The following is a 15,045-nucleotide window of genomic DNA, read 5'->3' on the forward strand; positions in this document are numbered from 1 at the left end:
AACACTTTCAAAGCACTTTCTAAGCATAGTAAAGACCTTATGAAACAGAAATACACAGAATATGTAAACACAGTCACAAATGAACTCCTTACTAATCCGAAGAGATTCTGGACATTGATAAATTCACGGAGACAAACCAAACGCATCAATTTGGAAGCAACACGCAATGGAAATTCAGCTGTTGGTAATGATAGAGCTGAACTATTCAATCAAACATTTCAAATAATTTTGATTCAAATTATATTTAAAAACCCGCCTATCAAATATATCTGTTCTCACTCTCTTTCTACCGTCTTTACAGAACCAGGTGAAGTCTTGCACTTAATTACCTCCTTTTCTTCTCACCGAGCATCTGGACCAGACAATATTCCTACTATTTTCCTTCAAAAAACAGGTCACTCGCTAGCTACTCCTCTTGCAATGTTATACAATAGGTGCTTCTCTGAAGGCTGATTTCCCACTCAATGGAAGAAAGCCAATATCATTCCTATTTTTAAATCTGGCAATGTAAACGGTACTACCTGTTACAGGCCAATTTCTCTCCTTTCCACACTTGCTATTGTCTGTGAAAAGGTTCTAAAAAATAGACTTCTGAAATTCACATCCCCTTACATTAACCCAGCACAGCACGGTTTCTTCCAAATTCATCATGCCTTACCAATCTGTCTTCTATGCAATCCTATGCCATAAATTACAAATCGTAATCAGTTGGATGTTGTGTACTTTGATCTGTCCAAAGCTTTTGATTCTGTGGATCACCATTGTTTACTGCATAAATTAGCTAACAGATTTAATATAACTGGAAACACGTCAAAAATAGTGAAAGACTATCTAAGAAATAGACAACAACGTGTTATACTTCCTGAAACTCATTCTAACTGGCTTCCTGTTATATCTGGTGTGCCGCAAGTAAGCGTTCTTGGGCCTCTGTTATTTGTATTATATCTGGATGATCTCACAAACCTCTTTAATTCCCCCATCTCAAACACAATTCTAATGTTCGCTGATGATTGCAAGATTATGAGAGAAATAAAACAGCCATCAGACATCCAACTTCTCCAAAATGACATAAATAGATTCTCTGAATGGTGCAAGCGATGGAAACTGACCACAAACCCTTCGAAATGCTCTTACATAACAATTTCATTGAAGCAAAACATTCTTGAAGGTAATTATACACTAACCGACATCACTCTAACAAAAGAAGCACAACACCGAGATCTAGGTATCCTCATAGATTCTAAACTAACTTTTGATAATCACATATCAACCATCACAAAAAAGGCAATGCGTATGCTAGGCTTACTTTACAGATTCACCGAAATCCATAACCCGAAAGCACTTTCCATTTACTTCAAAAGATTTGTGTCCCCCATTCTAGAATACTGTTCACCCATCTGGAACATGGCTGCGCCTTCTCATACCTCCAAGATCGAGCGTGTTCTCAGCTTTTTCCTCTCCATAGTTCGATATAGAGTGAGACACCTACCTGAGAGAGATCTGCTTATAAACTTAAACATAAATACTCCAGAATCACGTAGATACGTTGCTGATATGAAATTACTACATAAGATAATTAATGGAAACCTAAGATGCAGCATCCCACTCCACGAACTCTCCCTCAGAGTGCCTAGACACAAAACACGGAACAAGGAAACTTTCCACACTGCAACTCCAAGACTCTCACTCATTGAACGTTCACTATTTCATAGGCTACCAAATCAGTTCAAAGTGTAGTGGAAATGTCAATAAATAAATAAATAAATAAACGTGGTTCGCCGTAAAAGCCCACTGGTCATGCAAAGATGAAGCTAGGCACCTTCAGCAGATGCTCGTCAAGTCACGATACCCCAGCCCTAAGCAAAAGAACATCGTTGACCCCGTCATTCATCGCAATGCATAGTTCTCTCACCCGGAGAATCTGCTCCTGGCCTTGAGGACGGACCATTGACCACACATACTTGAGCTGGGCCTGCGACGAGTGATGAAGGCCAGAGCTACAGCAGACCCCAGTGGACAAATACGGAGGTTTAAGGTTCCTGCATAACTCAACTTCGACGCCGTGGAATACTTCGACATGATCGAATGGGCCGTCTGCCCTACCTCGGACCCTCTGTCCAAGCCCGGCTGCGCAGTAGCAAGGGGGAGGAGCTACCGGCTGCGCGTCATTATCCTTGCGTTCTGTCCTTGCTGTCGACCACCCAAAGGGCGAGTAGGTGGCAACTACATAAACGTATCTCTCTCACACACTGCGCGGAGTAGCCAAAGCCACCCGCAAAGATACAGCTCGTCAATTCTAGTATTGTAAAGTAAAAGGTTGCGAAGGCCGGTTGACTTTCGCTTGCAGATGAACTCCCTTGCATAAAAGTCAGAATACCACTTAAGGATATTTGGCCCACTGGGTGCATCTTCACCAAACGTCCTTCTAAAATTACGTTGCACAGTGATAACAGACTGGCAGGTGTAATAATCCAGCACCAAACAACCTTCCTGTCTTCGTTGGCAGCCATTTTCCCTCCTATCGCCCCTAGCGACAAAATCAATATGTACGCGACAGTTGTACAGTCATGGATGTTGTAATGTTCTAACAGATGATCTAATAGAAAATCAATGCAGTTATTCCAACCCAGACCTGTCCGTGACTTTACCAACCAGTGAATTTTTTTAGTTTCCCTTGTCATTGACACAATTTTCATGTATCTAAGTGTTATTAAACGTGAGTTATTCAAGTTTGTAATCGGAAAGATAATTTGTATCACTGTAAATTTACAAAAAATATTTTAATTTGTTATTATCCTTCATCCATTTTTTTAACATCAAAATAACATGATTTATTCACCTTCACTTTTTCATCACATGTCAAACATATCAAACTTATTTACAACTTTTGTGAACACATGTGCGCACACGTGCACATGTTTACAACAATGGGAGAGGGGAGAGCAGAACAAATTAATTTGGATTCTTCTGGAAGCATTCCTACTACTAACAATCCTAAATATGAGTCATCTCAAACACTTTCTGAGCCATTTTTTTTTTCAGATGTGTCGTAAGCTAGAGAATTATAGAGCACGATGCTCTGCTGTGAGCAACTGTTTTTTCGCATGGAAGTGAATTACAACTTTTATTTTATTTTTAAATATAGTACGTGAAGCATTAAAATGTGTGTTATTCATAAATTCTTGTTTTTTTTAGTATATTCATACATATTGCATAACTGTCCTGATCAGAGTTCAATTTAGTAACCAAAATCGTTGCAAATACGAAAATGCTTGGGGACAGCGCGACAATCACCCAAGAGTAATGATGTTACAGATCCAACAACGGATAGCTTGGGCTTCTTTCTTTGTTGCCACTTTTTATCAACTGCCTGCTTCAACTTACTGAGAGAAAATTGAGAAAAGAATATATCTTTTTTTTTACTTACTTCCGATGAAGGGTCAGAAACGTGGCTAATTTTTTAAAAAAGGACCGCTACTTCCGTGAAAAATATTTTTCTAAATGCGAGATATTTGTGTTTTGTATTTCAACTCCAAATTAATTCTCATTTGCACACGCCAAGCAAGAGAATTTGTGAACGCATGTAGAATATTCTACTAATACTTCACATGAAAGGAGAGATAATTATAAGGATAAGCCATTTTGATTTGGATCATATTTTATATTAATTATGCTACATGGTATACTGTATATATAGCGTGTATTAACATGATACAATTTCAGTAAAGTATCCTACAAGTAGTAAAACATTTTCGACCAATATTTTTTTGGTGCTCCATGATGGCGCAGTGGTAGCGTCCTCGTTTTGTAATCAAGGGGTCCTGGGTTCGAAACTCGGTGGAGGAACATAGTGGTTCGGATCCAACTTTAAACTGTAGGTCCAGTCCCGATTAGACTTACTGTGTACAAACACCAAATCAATCTACCTATATTTTTAGTTTTCCTCGGTCGTTGGGAGAACTTCCTGACATTATTGTTGAATAAATACGTGAGTAAATTGAAAAAAATAATATTACTGAAAGAATTTCATATTTACCGTCAGTCTAGTATACTATTCTGCAAACATCTGATTCGCACAAGATTAAGCTTAAATATGTATTCCTGAAGCAATTGGGATCTTTCCTGGTCTCTGAAACTGCTTAATTATATCATTATCCTAGGAGGAATGTTGAAGCAGCACAAATCCGAACTCCATGGCAAGCATTGCCTCACGTCTTCCTCGCAATTACAGAACCAAGGCTAACCCATGTAATACATTAATCAATAGCTGTCGCACATGCTTGAAAAATTCGAGATGTCTATTGGTTGGATTATTGTTGCGGTCGTCCAATACGATTCTGTTCATGATGATACTTCATACAGTACTAAAATCTTGAACGAAGGCTTTGATTCACATTACCAACTCTATGAACGCGTGACGAATTTCAAATAAGGAACAGTATCAACACAGAAATAAATTCAGGTAAGTTAATGCTCTTATTCGCTTATAATATTCTTTTTCATTAATTTTGTGCTTGTGTTCGGTGACTGAGATATAATTCTACCAATGACTACGCGTCTATTGAATCCGATACACTGCGCTAAGAACACATTTCAGTCTATCTGAACATAAAATGAGTTCATTGAATTTCATACTAGGATTCATAAATCCGTCAGGTTTTCTTCAAATCAAATTCAGATTCAGAAATGATATTATAAATCAAAAAAGAGGGAAATAAAGTTAATAAACACATCCCTTCAATGTTTGATTACAAGCATATTTTCATAATATTCAATATGCAGGGAATTATGTGAGTAACTTGTAGTTGGCACAACCACATAATCAAAACCAAAGAACATGTATGCCAGTATTTAGTGTTCATTTGTGATCATTTGTGCACTGTCCTATAAGGAATATGAAGTATTAGAAATTCAGAGATAGTTATCTCACCATCCCCACCAATTATCGAAACTGAACAAAACCCGTGCCAATATTTAGTGCATAATTTGTGCTAACTTTTGCACGCGATCTTGGAATGTGTGCTCCCTACTATAAGGATTTAGAAGAATTGTGAGATAGTGATTTTACCAGCCCAACCAATGATCAAAACGGAACAGAACCAGTGCCAATATTTAGTGCATAATTTTTACTAATATGATCACGAAATCCCGGATTTCGTGCACGCTTATATAAGAAATTAGAAGCATTAGAAATTCTGAGATAGTTATCTTACCAGCCCAACCAATTCAACGTTACGGATCATAACCAGTATAAACAATTAGTGCATAATTTATATCTAATTTGTGCACGCTTTTATAAGGAATATGAAACATTTAAAATTCTACGATAGTTAACTCACCTACCTAACCGTTTAATCAAAACAAATCATAACCAGTGACAATATTTATTGCATAATTTGTTCTAAATTGTGCACGGTCCTTTAAGGAAAGAGACACATTGGAATTTCTGAGATTGTTATCTCACCATAACAACTTGATCGAAACGGATCAAAAATAGTACAAGTATTTTGTGCATTATTTGTGCTAATCTGTACAAGCAATCGCATAATTTGTGCACTCTCCTGTAAGGAATTGTAAGCATTTGAAATTCTGAGATAGTTATCTCACCAGCCAAACCACTTCATAAAACCATTGCTAATATTTTCTGAATACTTTTACTAATTTTACACGAAATCTTGAAATTTGTGCACTCCTCTATAAAGAATTAACAGCATTAGAAGTAGTAGAATTGTTTTCTCATCAGCCCAACAACTTTATTGAAACGGAACATAACCAGTGCGAATATTTCGTGATTAATTTGTGCTAATTTGTGCACGCAACCCTTGAATTTGTGCACGCTCCTATAAGGAATTAGAAACATTAGAAATGATGAGATAGTTATCTTACCAGCCCAAACACTTGATCGGAACGAATCAGAACCAGTGACAATGTTATGTGCATATTTTGTGCTAATTTGTGCACGTGATCAAGGAATTTGAGCACGCTCCTATAAGGAATTATAAGCTTTAGAAATTCTGAGATAGTTATCTCACCAGCTGAACCACTTTATCGAAATGGATTAAAACTTTTTCCATATTTAGTGCATAATTTTTGCACGCAATCCCGGAATTTGTGCACGCACCCATAAGGAACTAAAAGCATTGGAAATTCTGAGATAGGTATGTCACCAGCCCAACCATTGTTCGAAGCGGATCAAAACCAATGTCAATATTTAGTGCATCATTTATGCTAATTTGTGCACGCACCCATAAGGAATCAAAAGCAGTAGAAATTCGAAGATACTTATCTCACCAGCCTAACCAGTTGATCGAAAAGGATCAAAACCACTGCCAATATTTAGTACACAATTTGTGGTAATTTGTGTACGCAATCCAAGAACTTGTTCACCCTCATATTGACTTGGAAACATTAGAAGATCTGATATAGTTATCTCATCAGCTCAACCCTTTGATCAAAACTGATCAAAACCATTCCAAATATTCCGTGCATAATTTGTGCTAATTTGTGCAATTATCCCGTAATTTGTGCACGCTCCTATAAGGAACTAGTAGCGTTAGAATTACTGAGATAGTTATCGCACCAGCTCAACCTCTTGATCGAAACGGATTCTAACCAGTGTCAATAAATACTGCATAAATTATGCTAAATTGGACAAGCAATTTTTCATTTATGAACGCACCCATAAGGAAATAGAAGAATTTGAAATTCAGAGAAAGATATCTCACCAGCCCAACCACTTGATTGAATCGAATGAAAACCAGCACCAATATTTAGTGCATAAGTTGTGATAAGTTGAGCAAACAATCCCGGAATTTGTGTACGCTGATATAAGGAATTAGAAGCATTAGAAATTCCGAGTTACTTATATCACCAACCCAACCACTTGATCAAAACGGATCAAAACTGGGCCCACATTTAGTGCATAATTAGTGCTAACTTGTTCAGGCAATCCTGGAATTTGTGCTCGCTCCTTTAATGATTTGGAAGCATTAAAAATTCTGAGATAATTATTTCACTTGCCTAACCAATTGATCGAAACGGATCAAGACCAGTGCCAATATTTAGTGCATCATTTGTGCTGACTTTTGCCTCGCAATCTAGCCTATAAGTTTGTGCACGCTTCATTAAGGAATTTAAAGTATTAGATATTCTGAAATATTTATTTCACCAGCCCTACCGCTTCATTGAGACAAAACAAAACCACGCCCAATATTAGTGCAAAATTTGTTCAAATTTGTGCATTCAATCCCGGATATTGTTCACGCTCTTATAGGAAAATAGAAAGATTAGAAGTATTGATATAGTTATCTCACCAGCCCAACCACTTGATCGAAACTTATCATAACCGCCTCCATTATTTGGTGCATAATTTGTGCTAATTTGCACACGGTATATTTGGAATTTATGTATGCTCCCATAAAAAATTATAAGCATTAGAAATTATCAGATAGTTACCTCACTTGCCCAACCACTTAAACGAATGAAAACCAGTGCCAATATTTAGTTCATAATTTGTGCTAATTTGTGGTCACCATCCCAGAATTTGTGCACGGTCGTATAAGAATTAGATACTTTAGAAATCCTAAGATAGTTATCTCCTAACTAAAGAGCAATGCCACAAGGATAAAGTGTAGTTTTATATATATTTTTTTACCATTTTGTCTAAAAATTACTGATATTTCTTTTAAATATTTAAAGGATGAAGAGGACAATATTTTTAGATGGTAATATTGTCAATAATATTAAGAATATAAACGTCCAGGTATGTCCATTAGTTTCAGAGATATGCATGATTTTTTGAAACACTGCATAATGAATGTTTAGGTGGGCAAAGGTCATTTGGGAAAATTCATGTCTTATCATGGTCTACGAAAATTCAGATGTCCCCTAATTTCTTCGAAAACCTCCCACTTTTTGCCTTCGCTTCCTGGACAATTTGTAGTGAAATGCAATTGCTGTTTAAAGATAACACACTTGTTGAACGTTTGCAATACAACCGTCATGAATTACAATTAAATCAATCGTTTATAACGTAATGCAAGTGATAGATCAGTGATTCATTCACGCACTCCAACACTCATCTCAAATTTCCTCAACACTCCCTGCATTTTCCACAAGCACCTAATTTTCTATCATTTTGTCTCTAATTTACTTTTACAACCTCCTCAATAATCCCTTACAGGTGAAAACAAGGAGAAAGCAACTGCTGAGTGTTCAATATATGTGATTTGTGTTCACCGGCGGCGCCAGGATTAATCATCTAAGTGTGCTGAGGGGGTGCGGAATGAAATTTAGGGGGTGCTATGTTGAAAAAGAAATACACTAAATATGCATGCATGTTTTAGTTCCTAAATTAAAATTCAAAAAATTTTTAGTAGGCATATATATTAATATGCCAATCAAACTGAATAATACTAGCAACTTGCTTCATTTTGGCCTTATTCTAGCACAACAACAACGTTTTGTAATTTTTAAAATAACAGCTTCTTCAAGAGAGAAAAATGACATATACGGATGACTGATGAATTCATTCCATGCAGAGGCACGCAAGGCAAGGCATTTATCCACGGAGTGTAATCGAGGCATATTACCCACCCTAATACTGTTGCTCAATCTGTGTAAGAAAAAATACTACAGTTCGAAGTTACCATATTCCTGAAGCACTAAGGCCTCCCCGATGGCGCAGTTGTAATGTTTTCGCCTTGTAATCAAGGGGTCCGGGTTCGACACCCAGTTTAGACACATAGTGGTTTGAATCCCACTTTAAACTGTAGATCCAGTACCAATTAGCCATACTGTGCATAAAGTGGACTTAAAACACCAATTTAATAAATCAAACAATCCTATTATAATAATTAACATAAATACCCATGGCTGAAATATACACTTTTTTATTGGCATATATTATTTTATGTCCACTCTATACACATATTGGCTAATGGAGACTGGACCTACAGTTTAAAGTGAGATCCGAACCATTATTAGCCTCCACCGGGCATCGAACCCAGGATATACAACAAATTGAGGTACAAAATTAAGTTATTAAACAAATGTCAAATAAGTTGTATAGGTGACAAAAGCTACTCAGTAATGAGTTTTTGGATTGTGTAAATTAAAGGCAATTAAAGTTGTACAATTAGATAAAGAAATAACACAGTAAATACGAAATATTATTGTCACTTTCATGTGATTATCAATTCACTATTTTTTGGACTGCTTCGATTTCTAAAGATGTTCCGTTGCATTGTTACCCCTCCTGGGCCTCACTGATGGCGCAGTGGTAGCTAATGATGTCATCAAAATGGCGGCCATGATGAATGATTACATTCCTGAACTCTCTTAATTGATCAAAGCACTAAATATTGACACTGGTTCTGATCCGTTTCGATCAAGTGGTTGGGCTGGTGAGATAAATATTTCAGAACTGCTAATGCCTTTAATTCCTTATAGGAGCGTTCTCAAATTCCGAAATTGCATGCATAAAATAGCACAAACTATGCACTAGTTTTGATCTGTTTCATTATGCAGTTGGGCTGGTGAGATAATTTTCTCAGAACTTCTAATGCATCTAATTATTTATAGGATAGTTAAGAAATTCCTGGATTGCGTGCACAAAATAGCACAAATTATGCACTAAATATTGGTACTGGCTTTTATCCGTTTCATTCAAGTGGTTGGGCTTGTGATATAAATATCTCAGAACACCTAATGCTTCTAACTCATTATAGGAGCATGCAAAAGTTCCGCGATTGCGTGCACAAATTAGCACAAATTATTCACTAAATATTGGCACTGCTTTTGAATCGATTCGATCAAGTAGTGGGTTTGTGAGATGACTATCTCGGAAATTCTAATGCTTCTAATTCCTTATAGGAGCATGCATAAATTCCGGGATTGGTTGCACAAATTAGCATGAAATATACACTAAATATGAGCACTGGTTATGATTCGTTTCGATCAAGTGGTTCGGCTGGTGAGATAACTATCTCAGAACTTATAATACTTCTAATTCCTTATAGGGGCGTGCACAAATTCCGGGATTGTGTGCACAAACTAGCACAAATTATGTACTATATTGGCACTGTGTTTGATCCGTTTCCTTCAAGTGGTGGGCTAGTGTGAATTTGGCACAATCATTTTGAAAAACAAATTCCTACTAAACCATGAGTGCACAAATTCTGAGATAGCTTGCACAAATTCGAGTCCCGATCATCCTTACTGTATAAAATACTGACTTAAAACACCAAATCAACCAACCATTCGTTCAGTAATTAGCAAAAATGATGAACAAAATATTGACATACTTGTTCTTTATCTTTAATTATGTGGTTGTATCAAGATCCCGTGATTAATTACGTTTCCTGTCTGAGTGTAAGGAACCTTTCCTATCAGTAAATCTTCTGCATTGTAAATAATAGTTTCCTAGAGTTCTGAATAACACGGATGAAGCAATTTAAAGGTGGTAGAATATTCGTGAAATTATGAACTTAAACATTGGAACTTCGAACAAATAAACTAAATTTATATAGTATATTGCACGCTTCCAGTTACACGATTAGGGAAATATATGTTTAAACTTTTTTGAGTGAAAAAAAATAAAAATAATGAAATTAGTATAATTATTACAACATGTGATCGGAATGCAAGGCTAACTTCTGGGCCAGTATTATTCTTTTCTTCTTGTGAGTAGACAGCGTTATTTTCGAGAAGGATATTAATGGCAAATATAGTAGAGAATATTTATATGAAATTACGTAACTAAATAAAACATTGCCCTCATTATAACACCATTAAGCCTTGTTTCCATCATTATGAAAAACTAAATATGCTGACCAAGGCAGTAATTTATTTTATTAAAAACATAAACTAAACGTAACGTTTCAACCTTCTAGCAAGGTCTTCATCAGACTCTGTATCAAGTACAAAAGTAACAAGATACAAAAACAGGGCATTATATATACACACAAACATTACTCCCTCCAGACTATTAGAAAGTTGTTAGGAACTTTCTAGCAGGTGGCTTTCACTTTCCAACTGTACTTTCACCTAAAAGGCTAAACATAATTACTTTCATATAGAATGTGAAGAGATATTCATATAGAATATCTCACGCTCTTTTTCCTTCATTTTTCTCCCTTCTCCTCTCCTCTTTCTCTCTTGTCCTTTCCACTCTTTCTAACACCTTCTTCCATTCTTTGTTTAACTTCAGTCCCCCAATCCAGTTCATTATGTCTTCTTCACCTTTAAGTCGTACATCATCCCTATGTTGTTTCAACCTGTCTTTCAGCCTTTTTTTCGTTTCTCCTATGTACACACTCTGACATTCTTTACATTTCACCTCCTAAATAATCCCTTCCTCTTCCTCTTCTCTGTTCTCCTTTTTCTTGCTTGCATTCTTCGATATTCTTAAGATGCTTCTCCCTCCCTTCCTGTAAGTTTTAATTCCCGCTTTCCTAAGCACTTTGCATATCTTTTCTGTGGTCTTCCCCATACTCCTTATTCCAAACCTTTTGTTTTTTTCTTTCTCTTCCTCTTTTTCTTTATCTTCCAATTCTCCCCTTCCTCTTTTCTTCCTTCTTCTGTTTATGTCCAGTCTATCCGGCTTCTCATAGCTATTATTTTCCAGCTGTTTCCATAGCTATTTATTTTGCCTTCTTTTTCATATTCTTTCATGCATATTTTCTTGATTCTGTCCTCCATATTCTTTATAAAATTTCTTTTTGTCACCTCACTTACATCACTTCTTTTGTGGCAGAATACCCCTGCTGCACACTTCTTCTGATGCCAAACGGTTTCAATTTCTTGTCCTCTCTTCCTTTGCATCAATATATCTAGGTAGCTTAATTTGTCTTCTTCTTCTATTTCAAGTTCCAATAATATCCCTCTTCCTTCATCTTGTATTTCTTTGGCAAAAATGTCAAGCTGCCTCTTCGTTCCCTTCCATATGCCAAAACAATCGTCCACATATCTGCAAAACAGAATTATTTTGTCACCTCCTTTTTCTATCACTTTCTTTTCCCATTCATTCATAACCAATTCAGCCAATACTGGGCTTAAGCTAGAAACTTTATTTAGTCCTTCACTCATTAACATTATTTTATCTCCCATTATACTGTAACCGTTATTCCAAATGGTTTCCAGCGCCTTCACTACCCTTTCACTATCCCATTCTCCTACAATTTCTTGTCCCATTCTCTTTTTAATAATGTCCAAAACGTGTCCCCTCTTGATGCTCGAGAACATACTTTTCAAGTCTAAGCTAAACATTGTCGTCTTCAACTCATTTAACTTAAGTCCTTTTATGAGGTCTACTACTTGTTCACTGTTCTTAACTGCTCTGCTTTCTTGCTGTGTTACTAACACTTCAATAAGTTTCTTTAATTCCTTTTCCAAGGGTTCCAGGCTAAGCAGATAGGAAGGGAGAAGAGAATGCTAGTGAGAAAATGGAAGGAAGCCAAGGAAAGAGAGAAGAAAGGTGAAGAAGACATAATGAACTGGAATGGTGGACTGAAGTTAAACAAAGAATGGAAGAAGGTGTTAGAAAGAGTGGAAAGGACAAGAGAGAAAGAGGAGAGGAGAAGGGAGAAAAATGAAGGAAAAAGAGCGTGAGATATTCTATATGAATATCTCTTCACATTCTATATGAAAGTAATTATGTTTAGCCTTTTAGGTGAAAGTACAGTTGGAAAGTGAAAGCCACCTGCTAGAAAGTTCCTAACAACTTTCTAATAGTCTGGAGGGAGTAATGTTTGTGTGTATATATAATGCCCTTTTTGTGTATCTTGTTACTTTTGTACTTGATACAGAGTCTGATGAAGACCTTGCTAGAAGGTTGAAACGTTACGTTTAGTTTATGTTTTTAATAAAATAAATTACTGCCTTGGTCAGCATATTTAGTTTTTCATTGCCCTCATAAAATACTTCGAGATAAAGTATTTATTTATATTGTTTCTAGATATATGTTATGATGACAAATGAGCAAGTGATATTAATAGGAACTAAACGAATTTGCTTAGAATGGAAAACTGCGCAAAATAACAAACCATCCAGATTGAAACGCATATACTGCACATCGAGGAAATAAGACATCTTAACTCCCGGCGTGGATTCATTACTATCAGGGAACAAAGGAGAAAAACTCCGGTATCACGTGCAAAAAAAAACTGGTTCTAGGGGATGTATGCATCAGTTCGTAAAATTTCTAGGTTCGATTAGCCGCATCATTGAAGTGCTTTACAAATTTCTTCCTTCATCTTACATATTCCTACTATTTTCCTTCAAAAAACAGCTCACTCACTTGCTACTCCTCTTGCAATGTTATACAATAGGTGCTTCTCTGAAGGCTGATTTCCCACTCAATGGAAGAAAGCAAATATCATTCCTATTTTTAAATCTGGCAATGCAAACGATACTACATGTTACAGGCCAATTTCTCTCCTTTCCACACTTGCTATTGTCTGTGAAAAGGTTCTAAAAAATAGACTTCTGAAATTCACATCCCCTTACATTAACCTAGCACAACACGGCTTTCTTCCAAATTCATCATGCCTTACCAATCTGTCTTCTATGCAATCCTATGCCATAAACGCAATTACTAATCGTAATCAGTTGGATGTTGTGTACTTTGATCTGTCCAAAGCTTTTGATTCTGTGGATCACCATTGTTTACTGCATAAATTAGCTAACAGATTTAATATAACTGGAAACACGTCAAAAATAGTGAAAGACTATCTAAGAAATAGACAACAACGTGTTATACTTCCTGAAACTCATTCTAACTGGCTTCCTGTTATATCTGGTGTGCCGCAAGTAAGCGTTCTTGGGCCTCTGTTATTTGTATTATATCTGGATGATCTCACAAACCTCTTTAATTCCCCCATCTCAAACACAATTCTAATGTTCGCTGATGATTGCAAGAATATGAGAGAAATAAAACAGCCATCAGACATCCAACTTCTCCAAAATGACATAAATAGATTCTCTGAATGGTGCAAGCGATGGAAACTGACCACAAACCCTTCGAAATGCTCTTACATAACAATTTCATTGAAGCAAAACATTCTTGAAGGTAATTATACACTCACCGACATCACTCTAACAAAGGAAGTAAAACACCGAGATCTAGGTGTCCTCATAGATTCTAAACTAACTTTCGATAATCACATATCAACCATCACAAAAAAGGCAATGCGTATGCTAGGCTTACTTTACAGATTCAATGAAATCCATAACCCGAAAGCACTTTCCAGTTACTTCAAAACTTTTGTGTCCCCCATTCTACAATACTGTTCACCCATCTACAACATGGCTGCCCCTTCTCATACCTCCAAGATCGAGAGTGTTCTCAGCTCTTTCCTCTCTATCGTTCGATATAGAGTGCCGGCCCTGAGACATCTACCTAAGAGAGATCTGCTTATAAACTTAAACATAAATACTCCAGAATCACGTAGATACGTTGCAGATATGAAATTACTACATAAGATAATTAATGAAAACCTAAGATGCAGCATCCCACTCCACGAACTCTCCCTCAGAGTGCCCAGACATAAAACGCGGAGCAAGGAAACTTTCCACACTGCAACTCCAAGACTCTCACTCATTGAACGTTCACTATTTCATAGGCTACCAAATCAGTTCAATGTAATCTCAAACCAAACTGATATATTCAGTTCATATCAGTAGTATAATTGATGCTAATACAAGGACCACTTATAAATGTAGAAAAGAAGAGGTTATTTGATTGAACAACCCGATTTGCCTACACTTAAAACAATGCCAAGAGGGGCTTATACCCCAATTCTTCAAGTGTGATATGCTCTGAATTTTTAAGAATTTTGAATTCTAGTGTAGAAAAGATGAACCCCCTCAGACAGATTTGCCTACACTTAAAACTATGCCAAGTTCCCATATCATCTTATTGTTTATAGTGTGTTTTTCTGTCAAAATCCCAGGAATCTTGAATTCTAGTGTAAAAAAGATGAGCCCCCCCCCCAGATTGATTCGCCATGTATATTAATATAAAGCTCATAGCTCCTGGGTTCTGAG

The sequence above is a fragment of the Lepisma saccharinum genome, chromosome 23, assembly GCF_977018435.1.
Source record: "Lepisma saccharinum chromosome 23, izLepSacc3.1, whole genome shotgun sequence".
NCBI lineage: Eukaryota > Metazoa > Arthropoda > Insecta > Zygentoma > Lepismatidae > Lepisma > Lepisma saccharinum.